Below are 13,715 nucleotides of genomic sequence, written 5' to 3'. Positions count from 1 at the left end.
ACGAAAATAGATGTAAATCATCAGAACCCTCTCCTTACAGGAGGCCAAGGAGGCATCCCCCTGCCCACCCCCAAAGCCGCTCAATGTAAACCAAGAAAATCCACAGTCTCCAGGATGTCAGACCCGCTGCATATCTAGGATATCACAGATATTCAACAGTCCCGGAGTCTTATTTTGTGATGTTGAGCATTATACAGTGACATTATATAGTGACATTATAAGCAATGTTTTAAAACTGTCTATCCTCGTAATAGTAGAGAATCTTTATCAACAGGTAAATCCCTTCATCTTTAGTGACAGACAGAAGGCATCCCATGGTCGGTGGGCTGGTGACGGGGTATCTGCAAGGCATTCAGCTGCAGGGAACTGGAGGAACCGTGTCCCCATCTCTCCCCGCTTCCGCTGCCTTCCCCGGCGAGAGCAATCTGGACTTAGGAGAGCATGCTCAGGTAGCTGGTCACTTTGAAAGAAGCTTCATAGTTTTTTTTTTTTTTTTTTTTTTTTAAATATATACCAGTTACATATCACTGAGAGTACAGATTTTACATCTGCTGAGTATTTCTGTCAATAATAAGAGCCGTGTTTTAAGGACACGGATATTACTGGCAAGTCGGGGAGGCGATGTGATGTTCTCAACATTTCTAACAGCCACAGTAAGGCCCGAAGTGCCTTTCCCTACCCCAAGACTTGCAGTGGCTGTGACTGTGGTAGCTTCTGCTACATGTCCCCCCCCCGCCTCCAGTCAGACCACCTGGCTTTGCTCTGGGCGGCCAGCCTCCCACCAGGCTTTGGGGGAGGCTGCTTCTGCACTGGTCCTCTGGGTCTGACATAGGACTCTGGCATGTGGTTGGTGTAGACTGGAGCCCTGGTGTGCTCTGGGCCAGGAGTGCTGGAAACCGGGGGAGGAAGCTCCTTGGGGATGCAGAGCTCCTGAGCCGTCCACCCCGAGTTCCTGCTGGCGGTTCGCTACTTGATGTCAAGTTGTTTGAGAGCAGAGCGGCGGGGAGTGGAGTAAACGTGCAGGAGGAGAGAGGACCCCGAGAGGTGCACCATTGTGGCACCCGCAGGGCTGACGTCACTGGCAGGCACCGTCCTGGCCGGCTGGTGGGCGCCCCTGCCAACGGTCTCTAAATGGGTATTTATTTGCCTTGCACACTCAGATCCTGCTCTGAGTTGGACTCAAATCACACCTTCCCCTGGATTTCCCAGTTATGGGAGCTAACCAAGTTCCCTTTTATTCTCATGCCATCTTGAGTTAGGTTTCATTTGAAACTACAACAGCCCTGAGGGATGACTCCACCACCGTCCGTGGGAGTAAAAGCCTCGGGAGCAGCCTTTCTGACCGTGGACTTGAAAGTGACATGTTTTCTCTTAGGGGAGGGGAATTCGAGAGCTGCAAAGGCCCCTTCTTGGAAATGCCCTTCCCTCCCCAACCCTGTAGTGCTCACGAGGAACCAGCTCAAGCTCATCAATAATAAGTCAACGCAATGTCATTTCCCATGAGAAGGAGGAGTCTTCCCCCGGGACTCAGGTGAGGCAGTGGACACCGTCCCGTGGAGATGGGAGGTGACGGAGGATGCCCGACAACTTGGGGAGCTTCCCTGCAGGGGGACCGTTTCTAGTGGGTGCTGGATTAGTCCACCTCTGCCTGCGGGGTCAGTGGGGACGGGGGCATGGTGGGCAGAGAGAGGATCAGACGAAGCTGGGGTGAATGTGGTCGGGGGTGAGGGAGGCACTTGCCCCTGAGTCGGGTTCCTGTGTTTGCTGTCAGGTGATGGGCACAGGCCGACACGCCCTGCTCCCTGGCCGCTGGCTCCATCCATACTCCGTTCATTAGCAGAAAGCCTCGAGGGCTCAGACCGTTCTGAATGGAGGCATCTGCACCCCGAATCCCAGTGTTTGAAAGCAAAGATCCCTCTGCTTCACATTTCTTTACCAGTGGCTTAGAAATGCACCGTCCCTCAGAATCGCGTGGCAGAATGTTTTTTACCCTTTTAATAAAAATCCAAGTGATGTACCAATGAACTTAATAGGGCTGAATTTTTATAGAAGCAGTGTGGTTTGATACACCTCTCTCTATGTTCATTACGCCTGTGCTTCACATACTACGTGGCAGATGGGACGAGCGGCGAGCTGAGCAGAGAGTCTCGCTACCCAGAACCAAACAACCTCTGTTAACACTGAAAATCGAGCGGCAATATGACCTTTTTTCCGGGAAGGGGGAGTTGGAATAATGCAGGTGGAACAGAAAACACTGCCTCCGACTCTGCTGCAAGGCGTTCTGCCCCGTCGGTGCGCTGCCCCTGGGAGGGGTACGCCCGGGAACATGGAATAAAACGGAATGGGGAGCTGCCCTCCTGATTCTCGCCCCAGGAGTCTCCTTTCTCCAATACACAGTTCACTGACGGAAGATACGGGAGTTTGGCTTTATTTCTATTTTTTCTTAGCCACATGCCTCATTTTCCATCAGCCCGGCTGCACAGAGAATAGAATCTACTTGTGGATCTGAGCCCAGCCGGCCCCCACACAGGGGTGCGTGCGCGGTCCCGAGGGCTGGTTCTCAGGACATGGTGAAATCCGCCAGAAATCTGATGGGCACTGAGGTGCAGGGATTCTCTCATACCTGCCCAAGGCCCCTTGAAAAGACGCTGCTCTGAAGTCTAATGGTGTCTGTTACGCACTGAATTGTGTCCCCCAGATTCTTACATTGAAATCCTAACCTCCTGGCACCTCAGAATGGGATTGTATTTGGAGACAGGGCCTTTAAAGAGGTGATGGAGTTAAAATGAGGTCCCAGCTTGCATTTTCCCCATGTCGTTTGCTCACAATAGATTGTGCACAAAGGGGGGTTTTCTTCCTCTGGCCTGCCTGACTAGTTACGAGGCACATGACCACGGAAGAACAGAGAAGACTAGACTATTAACTATTGACTATTGGCTTCCAATGGAACATCCCAGAATCTCCCTGTGCCCGAATTCATGAGAACTACTAACTGGAGAACCCAGGGAAGGGCCTCTTCAGCTGTTCCGCACTCGGGACGTGGCTCAGTGTGGTGGCCTGTGCTGCAAGCCAGGACGTGCTGTGGCCACTTTGCTGTCCCCAGGGTCCAGGTCACTGGGTCCATGTTCTGGGCGCCAGGAAGGGAGCTCTTCCTCGAATTCTGCCCTGTCCATCCCAGTTGGGTCTGCTGGAGCGGACTTCCTTCTTCCAAAAGCTGCAAGATGGCGATCGTGCCTGTCCCTCTTGTGTTCCTTCTCCAGGCCCAGCTTCTTCCATGTGCCTCATATCAGAGGGTTTCGAGCCTGGCCTGTCCTTACTAACAAACGTCCTAGTCCTTTTTACTGAGTGCTTACGAGGTGGCAGTCGCTATGCGAAGCCCTTTGTGCTTGTGGAGCTCAGACACCTCACAATCTTGGGAATGCCATCTGAGATGAAGATACTCAGGCTTGGGGAGGCCACCTCTGTTTCCCCAAGTTTCACGGTTGCTAAGTGGCTGGATAGTCTGGTTTTCTGTGATTCCAAAGTCCTCTCTCCCCCGACCCCTTTTAAAATTGTGGCAAAATACCCGTAAAGATTAACTACCTTAACCATTTTAGGTGTACAGTTTGGAGCTATCAAGGGCACGCATCATATTGGGTGACCCCAACTACACCATACAACACAGAAGTCTTCTTGTAGAACTGAAACTCTAACTGCTCAATAATGAGCTCCCATCCTGGTGCTCTGCCCATCCCCCCCCCCCCCCCATAACTGGTGACCACCCTCCTAGCCGGTGTCCCTATAAATTCAACTACTCTAATGACTCATATGAATGGAACTGGATAGGATTTGGGTTTTTGTGGCTGGCTTATTTCACGGAGCAGAATGTCCTCAAGGTTCATCCCTGTTATCATTGGTGTCAAAAAGTCCTTCCTTTTTAAAGACTGAATAATATTCTATTGTCTGTACATGACACGAGGGCTTATCCATTCACCTATGGATGGATGCCTGGGTTGCTTCCACATTTTAGCTAATGTGAATAACACTGCTATAAATACGAGTGTACAGATATTTCTTTGAGACCCTGATTTCAATGATTTTTGGTTCTCAGAAGTGGAATTGCTGGACCAAATGATAATTCCATTTTTAATTTTTTGACGAATCATCATCCTGTTTTCCATGGCAATGGTACCATTTTAAATTCCCACCAACAGTGCATAGAGTTCCAGTATCTCCACATCCTTGGCAACACTTGTTATTTCTTTTCCTTCCTTCTTGTCTCTTCTCTTTTCTTTCTCCTTCCCTCTCTCTCTCTTTCTTTTTATTCTAATGAGTGTGAGTTCGTATTTCGATGTAGTTTTGCTTTGCATTCCCCTAATGATTAGTCCTGTTTGGCATCTTTTCATGAGTGTACCGGCCATATGCGGATCTTCCTTGTAGAAATGCAAAGTCCTCCATGTGACGATCCCAAACAGAACCTTTTCCCGGGTTGCTCTCCTTGAACACACTTGAGTCTGGCAGCAACCCTCTGAAAAAGAGACGTCCAGAGCAGCACGGAAGCCCGGCTCACAGGATGGTGGCCCCAGTTCCATATGCCCGTCATTATACTTGGAGATTCTCTTAGCTTCTCTCAGAGCCAGAAGATACCTTTGCCCAAGACTGAACTTGCAGTCAATGAAAGTCTCCAGGCCCTTGAAAGTTGCCTTGAACTGGTGTAAAGCCAGCTCTCTTGTTTTGAGTCAGAGGACATTTGGCCATGTTTTAGCCTGTTGTTCTACCACAGGGTTTCTTGACCTTGGCACTGCTGACTTTTGGGGCTGGATAATTCTTCTTTTTTTTTTTTTTTTTTTAATTTTACAAAGGGGCTGAACTATACACTGTGGGAAGTTCAGCTGTAATTCTGGCTTTTGCCTGCTCAGGGCTGGTCGCACCCCCTCCCAAATGTTCTAGATGTTGCCCGATGTCATGGGGGGGGGGACAATATCACCGCCGATGAAGAACCGCTCTTCTAGTATATTTCAGACATCTAAAGATGGGTGACTTCTTCTTCTTCTTCTTCTTTTTTTTTTTTAACAATGTGGGGATATCCAAAATTTTCTAGTAATGAATAATGTCTCTTAAAAGTCTCTGTTCTTGGGACGCCTGGGTGGCTCAGTTGGTTGGACGACTGCCTTCGGCTCAGGTCATGATCCTGGAGTCCCGGGATCGAGTCCCACATTGGGCTCCCAGCTCCATGGGGAGTCTGCTTCTCTGTCTGACCTTCTCCTCGCTCATGCTCTCTCTCACTGTCTCTCTCTCAAATAAATAAATAAAAATCTTAAAAAAAAAAGTCTCTGTTCTTTCCATGAATCCAGACAACTATAGAAAGAGGTGGACATAATGAACTGGGAAAGAGACAGGGTCAGGAACTGAGAGGAATACTTCCCAATAGATTTGCCATTTATCTGACATGGACAGGGGACCAATGAATGCAGAGCGAGCACTTGCATTCTGTTACATGGGATGATGAGGTCCACGAATCAAATATTTATTTCCTTGTAGTGAGAATGAAATTATTCATTTCATTCTCCTACCAGCACGCATGACTAGCTCTGGACAAATATAAACAGGTCTGGTTTAAGAGGCTCACCGCGGACAATGGCGGAGCATTGACGTTCTAGACAGAGAAATATACAAGGTCCTGGTGGACATAAGGATGATTGAGACACACGTCCTGAGCCAAGGCAGGGTTTCCCTAATAACAATCAGTGCCTGCAGGACGCTCGGTGTGGGAGATGTGAGGTGTGTGTATGGTAAGGCTGGGTAGGCAGTGCGAATCAAAGGGAGATTTCCAGCGACTCTCTTCGATCGGAAGAGAGAAAAGGATGGCAGCTGTAACAAACTTCTGTGGTTGCTGTAACAAATTTCCACAAACCTAGTGACTTAAAACAATGCAAGTTGATTATCTTGGCGTTCTCAGGTCAGAGTCTAAAATCATGGTATGGGCAGGGCTACCTTCCTTCTGGGGGCTCTAGGGATGAATCTGTTCCAGTGCTCTCCATGGCACCCAGAGGTGCACCTATTCCTCTTCTCAGGGTCTCTTTGTTGCCTGGTCCCAACCTCTCATCACACCTTCTCCAGCTCTGAACCTCATACCTCCCTCTTACGAGGATACTAAGGTTATGTTGGGCGCCCCGCCCCCCCACGATGGTCCAGGGTCGGGTTATGGCTCAAGAGCCCTAATGAGTCACAGCACAGAGATTCTCTTTACCCCAGAGGGTCACAGATTTGGAGGTTCCAGGGACTGGAATGGGGGCATCTTCAGGGGCCGGGGGGCCGATTCAGCATAGCATGGTGAGCAGGAAGAGAAGGCCTGAAGGCTGTGAATTCACAAAGGATGTGGCTAAGAAGACGGCAGGTTCTTGCTAAGATACAGATCACCTGATCTACTGAACAAGCAGGTTAACATCCGCTGTGCGGGAGAAGCTCCTTTAGGGCCCCATCCATCCCTTCTCCTTTTGCCTTGCCACCCCAACCCCCCGAGCAGAACTGATGTGCCACCAACATGGGGCCACGGCAAAAGGAGGTACAGATGGGCCATCCCTCTGTCTGTCACTCATCTGCTGCCCAGAGGACACAGCTTGTTTCTGACTACTGTGGTGACAAGCAGCAGGAGACAGCCGAGAGAAGCTGTCAACAGCAGAGAATGGAGAGCAAGCCCTCCCCAAGACTGGGTACCAAACATGCCTTCACCCCAACCCTATGGACAGTCAGCAGTGGGCTTCCTTAGTTCTCAAGGGCACAAGCCCCAGCTTGGAAGAAACAGAAAATGTTTGCTAGGATATTAGAAGAGGCTCATGTCCGGGGAACTACAGCAGGAGGGCACTGGCTGGGAGGGGTTGTTGCTAAGCTGCATGGTTCCCAGCACATGTGTGTAACCTCTTGTCCTCAGCTGCGTTTTCTGCAAAGTGGGTAGAGTAGGCCCTGTCTCGGGGTTGTTGAGAAGACGAAATGATGAAACATGCAGAAAATGCCTGGTACTTAGTAGTTGCTCAATAAGGCTTAATTCCGTTTTTCTTTGGCTTTCCATCTGATATCACTGCTTTTCTTTTAAAGTCATACATCTTAATAAAAAAAAAAAAACAACCAAACCTTTATTTTTGTAGTTTATTTTCTTGGTGACTCCTGGAGGGAGGTACAGAGGTCACGGGATGACAGGTGGAAAGCCCAGAAGACAGAAAGCCTCGAAGTGCAGTGAAATGTTCAGTTCATTTACTAGCCTAGAACGATCACCCGAAAAACCTCAAATTCCATCCTCATAGTCTGTTGAAGCACCAGAGGAGTGAACAGTTTAGCAAACTTTGTGAAAATACACAAGCCCATGTAACTTGAAGGGGGGAAACTTTGGGTTCAGAGAGAAGTCATCAGACGATGTCAGAAAAATCTGGATGTTTCCAAGTTAACGCTGGCCCCTCTAGGAAGTCCAAACCATAGGTATTAGCCATGTGCTGGAGGCCAGCTTTGATGGTGCGTAACAATCAGCGTGATTTCATTCACACACCGAAACCATTTTCCTGAAATTGGACCCTTATTATTAAGTTAATAGAAAAAAATTCCAATTGAACCTTGGAAGATTTTTTTGGCTATTACGGTAACATAGATTTCAATTTGGTGGAAAGTGAGCACTGAAAGCTTTCAACAATTTTCCAACAGAGCTTAAATTCAGTTCTAAGAACAGTCCCTATGTCATCGCCAGGGAAGGAAGGAGTCCTTAGTCCCTGGAAATGCACTAAGGGAGCAGTACCGCTGTCCCCTGCATCTGGGCCCAGAGTGGCAGGGTTGTGGTGGGCTGGAACTCGCAGAACGAGTCCCCAGCTGGTGTGGGAGCAGTGCATGCCTTGTTGAGTTCACGCGCTGGGCATGCAGTAAAGATGTCCCTCCACACCCTAACCTGCCCTTCCAGGACATGAGTCTCCGCCTGTAACTGGCTTGTTCCATGGGATTTGAAGAACTATCTGAGTGCTCCCATTCTGGCCTTATGGCGAGAATGACAGTGCCTTTGATTGTCCTGGTTGGGGTAATCATTGTTATTTTTGTTCATTATATCAGTTGTCTGAAGAGCCCAACAACAGCAGATTGAAAACTCCACCTGAGAGAAAAAACATTTGACACACACCTCTCCCTTCACTCACTCAAAGTGCTTTTATCTTCCAGATCGTTCAGAAATCAGTTGCAGGCGCACAGGGCAACATGCGCTCCAGCCCCCTTCCCCAAATGCTCCTGGGAGAAGGGCCCTTGTCTTTTTTTTTTTTTTTTTTTTTTTTAAAGATGCCAGGAAACATCTTTATAGGACCTACAGAGGGGAAAGGCTTTTTCATTTCTCCTTGTAAAGAAAAGCGCTGTCTGCAGGGTTAGCTAGATGGAGTTTCCCAGGATGTATTTTGTGCAGCTGAATGGATGTTCTGACAGCGGAACGGGACGCGTCCCGGGTGACAAGTGCTCGTTTGCTCCCAAGACAGGCTCAGGGGCCCGGTGGTCTAGGCCTGTGTTCGTGGTCCTCTAAGATTAGAAAAGGAACCTGGTGCCTCTGGGCGAGTCTGCGGAGAGAAAGACGAGCTTCCTTGCGGTGCCCTTGTTTCTTGCTTCTTTAAACAGTTATTTTTCGGTTTATAAAGGCGACGTGTTCAGCCTGGAATACTTGACAATACAAAAGCAGAGTGGGAAGAGAGAGAAGAAAACCTGTCCATGCTTCCAGGAACCCGAGAGAATCACTCCCAGCCTCGTGGGTTATTTTATTCAGGAGCGTCTCTACGTGGGATTTAAATAATTGGGGTCGTACAGGTTTTGATATCCCACTTTTTCTGTTTCACTTTGTATCGGGAACAATTTCCCCTGGCTTAACAGTTCTTACAAAACCGGGGCTTACTGACGGTACACTAGTCTGTCACGGGGCTTGGCCCACTATTTATTCAACCCGCCTCCTGTTGGGGGACACGCAGGCTGTTCCCCAACTTTCTGCTGTCAGGAACAAGGCTCCAGTGGAGAACTCTGCAGGAAGATCCCTGCTTCCCGGTACCCAAGCCTGACACCACCATTTCTGATGATTTCTTGGACATGAATTCCTAGGAGTGGAATTACTTGTCTCGGAGAGTAGGACTGTTGGGGAAAGGCTGCTACATAACACAACACGGCTTTCAGACTGTGTGCCAATGTGCCTTCCTCGCCTTAACTCTGTTTTAAAATCACTACTCGCGGCCCTTTCCTGTGCCCTTTTAAGGCTGACGCAGTGCCTGAAGAGGCTAACACAGAAGGGTAAAGTAAGTCTCCATAAAACCCAGGGAAGAGCTTGTAGAACTCCTCTTTGGATCCTGTCTGGAGTCACAGCTGAATCAGAGGGAAATATTCTTTTGGTTCAAGCACCTTAGTGATATTAAGATTTTATGAATCTTAGAGCACGTGCACGCGATGGAGAGTGCAGGTCCGCAGCACGGCGGGGACGGGGCAGAGGAAGACGCCTTGCTGAGCAGGAAGCCCACCTCGGGGCTCCATCCCAGGCCCCGGGGATCATGACCCGAGCCCAAGGCAGATGCTTAACCTACCGAGCTACCGAAGAGCTCCTTTGTGATATTTTTATTCAGTTCCTAGCACAGTGATGAATGTAAAGCTAACCGTAGTTTGAGGATACCTCCAGAGATGCTTACCTTTGAAGGTGGGGAAAAAAGTCTACACAAGGTGTTTTCTGTTTGAAAGGTCATTTGGAATTTTAAAAAAATAAAAAAATAAAAAAGTAAATAAATAAAATAAAATCACTACTCGACTCGGTGCCTTTTTCTCGTTGCAGAGGCCTGGCAAAGAGGTGGGCGAATCAGGGAGGGAAGCTCTCACTAGCCTCGTTGTTGGAATCCCGGAGATGCGGGCTCTTAGGTCCGGCGGATGGGCTGGGGAACACTGCCCATTATTCAGAAGGTCTCGGGCTCCGCTCTCGTGACCTGCCCCTCATCCCTGCCTCAAATTCCACGTGCACCCCAGGCATAGGTGGCAGTGAGCTGTTTCTATCGGGGAATCTCTGGGGCCCGTGTCGGGGCTGCTGGCTGGTGCCCGAAGGGGCCAGGTTCCTTGCTACCTCTCTGCACCCCACAGCCTCCCTGCTCGGAAAGCCTCTCCTCTCCGGCGAGCCACCTCCTCCGTTCCAGAGTTAATTCTTAAGATGGAGCCCAAGGGAAGGCAGAAGGGGGACCATCCCTGGGGGAAGGATCCAGAGCACGTGGTTTGCCCTCGAGCATCTCCTGGCCAATATGATTTTTCTACCTGGGTGTCCAGGTGGGCTGCATTTCTCAGCTTCCCCTGCAGCTAGGCTGCGGTCTCAAGGCCACTTCTGGCTCCAGCCACAAAGCCCCCAGAAGACCCGCCTCCTCTTTTGTGCACAGCGACCCCGCAGGCCACACCCGGAAGGGACAGCCCCGGAAGGTGGAGGAAGCCAAGGAGGTCTGATGCTCAAATGATGGGGACGGAGCCATCGGGCCCCGCCCCTTTCCCATCACTGGCAGTGAGTGATCTGAGGGAACAATAAATATTGTGTTAAGCTGTTGAGACTGGGGGGCTGTCCTTGCTAGGACGCTCACTGACAATTTCCGTCTAACTGCGTGCCTGTGTGCTGAAAGTTGGGTTAAGTTATGCAGGAAGGCGAAGCCCCCGCTGGGACTGGGAGTGGGTGGGGAGAGACGGCTTGGAGGACAAGGTTTCGTTTGCAACAGTTCTTGAAGGATTACAGTCATGGCTAATATGCACTGATTCCTACTATTTTCCAGATGCTGGGCTGAGAGCTTTGCCGGATCGGCCCGTATAATCCTTCCGATGACGCTAGGTGTTATCTCCTTTTCCATCTGGAGAGAAGGAGACCAGCAGAGGCTAAGCGACTTGCCCAGAGTCCCACAACTCTTGGAGGCAGGCCGGATATTAAATCCTGCATGCAAAAGCACGACTCTGACCGCTATGTTCCTGCAGCTTTCAGCCACGCGGCTGTTATACGGAAGGAGATACGGGGGAGCCACTCGGTGCGCAGGGGCAGGGCGGGGGAGACGTGCAGAATACGTAGCATCGCAGACGGCAGGGGCTCTGGGTGTGATGGGCCCGGCTGTGGAGAGCTCTGGTGGGTCCTGAGGGAGTGGCTGGGGGCGGGGTGCCCAGGGTGCCCGTCTGAGCACGCAGACCCAGGAGAATGGGACACACGAGAGAGCCACCAGATGTTGGCAAATCCACACAGGGGGTCTGGACGGTCTTGTGTTAGCTTAAACACCTATGCCCTCAAAGGCCTGTGCCCGACTTTGCGGGGAGAAGAGCTGCACCGGCGGCTTGGCCTGCGCCTGGAGGTGGGCTCTGCGGTGGCACAGAGGACGCACTCCCCGGATACGTGTCACCCGAGCAAGCTGATGAGCGAAACACGCAAATACGTCATTTAGAGGAGAAATGCATCAGGAGCGCGGACCCGTCATCTGACTTCTGTAGGCAGCCCCCTCCCCCCTCGCTGGTCACCTGTCCCCTCGCCATTTCTGTTCCCAGACATCCTGACACCGAGGGCCTCACCCTCCCAGCGACGGAAGGTCAGTGACTGCAGCCCTCCCAGAATTAAGTAATGACAAAGTGAGTTATTATCCCGCCCGGCTTCTGCTGGGGACGTAATCTGCAGCCGGGACACCTTTCTGTTGGAACGCTCGCACCACTGTCTGGGCAGTGACATGAAAAATGTCCCCTAGCATTCCCCGGCTCGCGGCCCTACACCCTCAGTCCTGACGCCGCGCTTTGGGGGAGAACAGTGTGGTTTTGTTGAGAAGGAGGGGACGTGCAATTGGATTCCTCTTCAATGTTACATTCATCCTTGTTAATCAAAGATTAGTACCTCTTAAAAAATAAACACAGCTCAGGTCCCCAGGAAGCTGACAGTAGCTCCCACGGCCTGCTTAATGACACAAAATGAAACAAAACGTGCCTTTCTGCCTATTAAGTGTGGAATTAACACGGTGAAATATAACGGCGGCCGGATCTGGGGGGCGAGGACTAAAGGGGACTTTTAATTTGCTTCTTTATTCGGCTCTGTATTGGTGACTTTTTCTACAATGAGCATGAATTGCTCCTTAAAAGGCATTTAAAGGGGCGCCTGGGTGGCTCAGTAGATTAAGCCTCTGCCTTCGGCTCAGGTCATGATCTCAGGGTCTTGGGATTGAGCCCTGCATCAGGCTCTCTGCTCAGTGGGGAGTCTGCTCCACCTCACCTCTGCTCTGTCTACTTGTGAGCCCTCTCTGTCAAATAAATAAATAAAGTCTTTAAAAAAAAGGCATTTAAATAACTAAACCTGAGAAATATGAGACTACACTCTGAAAACCTGTAAACAAAACAAGTAGAGGGAGACTTTGCCCAAACCCCACTCTCATTCCACTCCCCAGAAGGAACCCCTAATGTTGGCCGGATGTCTGTCCTTCCAGACGACTTCCTGAGTGTTTTCCATCGGTTCCCATACCACCTATTAGATCTGGAAGCAACTTTTTATTTGCTTCCTTCCTGATCCTCTGTTCCCCAAGAGGAAGGGCTTGCTTGCTCGGTTCCTCTCCCACAACAGCACCCGGCACACAGTAGGTGCTCATTAAACAATTGTTGAAGCAGCTCAAGGCCGGGAAGGCCTGGATGGGGGGAGGCATGCTGTTAAAACCACCGGGGCCTTCTGGCGGGGGTGGGGGGCCCTTTTGGTCTTCAGATGGGTTTCCATGTTCTTTTTTTTTTTTTTTTTTTTATTTGACAGACAGAGATTACAAGTAGACAGAGAGGCAGGCAGAGAGAGAGAGAGAGGGAAGCAGGCTCCCTGCTGAGCAGAGAGCCCGATGCGGGACTCGATCCCAGGACTCTGGGATCATGACCCGAGCCGAAGGCAGCGGTTTAACCCACTGAGCCACCCAGGCGCCCCAAGGGTTTCCATGTTCTATCTGCTAGAGGTGAGCCTGAAGCCCACTGGGGGCGGGAGCTGGAGAGAATGAGTTACTCTGCAGAAGGTCCCTGTTTCTGCTCTTGAGGGAGAATCGGGACACAGGACACCGACATGGGCGAATCACAGAACAACTGTGCTGAGCGAAAGACGCCAGACAAAAAAGAGTATGTGCTCTAGGAGGCAATTTATATCAAAATCTAGAAAACATGCTCTCCTCCTCTGAAGGGACTCGGCACCAACCCATGGATGCCCGAGGGGAATTGAGTGGGAGGGAGGGTCACAGAGGGGCAAGTAGGGGGGTGTGTGACAGGGAGAGACTGGAGAGAGGGGAGGAGTCACCATAGGTGCTGAGGTTGGGGTGCTTTGGGGGAACATATCCTGCAAAAAACACAGAGGGAAGGGGCAGTGAGAAGGATCTGCGGTCGGGGACCGTGGGGATCCAGCCTGAAGCAATCTGGGGCCATGTCACCGTCTCCCCATCACATCCTGATTCTGCTGGGGACGGTGAACGTGCACGCGCAGGCGTTTGTGCACACGCGCACGTGTGTGTACCTGGGTGGCAGGGGGACAGAGCAAAAGGGCGGGCGCAGGATGGTGAGACAACGAGCAGCGGAAGGAACCTGTGAGGAGTGGACACCGGGAACCACAGCGCGGGGCCTCTTTCTCCAGCCCTCTGGAACCTGCAGGAATCCTAGGGAAGCCTCTGGTCTGCTCCCAGGCAGGGTGTCAGGATTTATCACAAGCTTATTGAAGTCTCCAGGGCTGACATCTGGATGCTCAG

The 13,715-nt window shown here is 50.7% G+C and overlaps 1 protein-coding gene and 1 non-coding gene across 3 annotated transcripts in view; one reads left to right on the top strand and one right to left on the bottom strand.

Annotated features, from left to right (window-relative positions):
• The window catches only part of CDH13 (cadherin 13), a 1,398,954-nt gene that overhangs the window by 56,914 nt on the left and 1,328,325 nt on the right, over positions 1-13,715 (bottom strand). The window lies entirely within an intron of this gene.
• Positions 9,223-9,344, top strand: LOC116580378. Its single transcript, XR_004281631.1, has one exon. It is a non-coding gene; the product is annotated as a small nucleolar RNA SNORA26 (small nucleolar RNA).

This window comes from Mustela erminea, chromosome 19 (assembly GCF_009829155.1).
Source record: "Mustela erminea isolate mMusErm1 chromosome 19, mMusErm1.Pri, whole genome shotgun sequence".
Taxonomy (NCBI): Eukaryota; Metazoa; Chordata; class Mammalia; order Carnivora; family Mustelidae; genus Mustela; species Mustela erminea.
The sequence above is the reverse complement of the archived record's forward strand: the minus strand, read 5'-3'. Positions and strand labels throughout refer to the sequence as shown.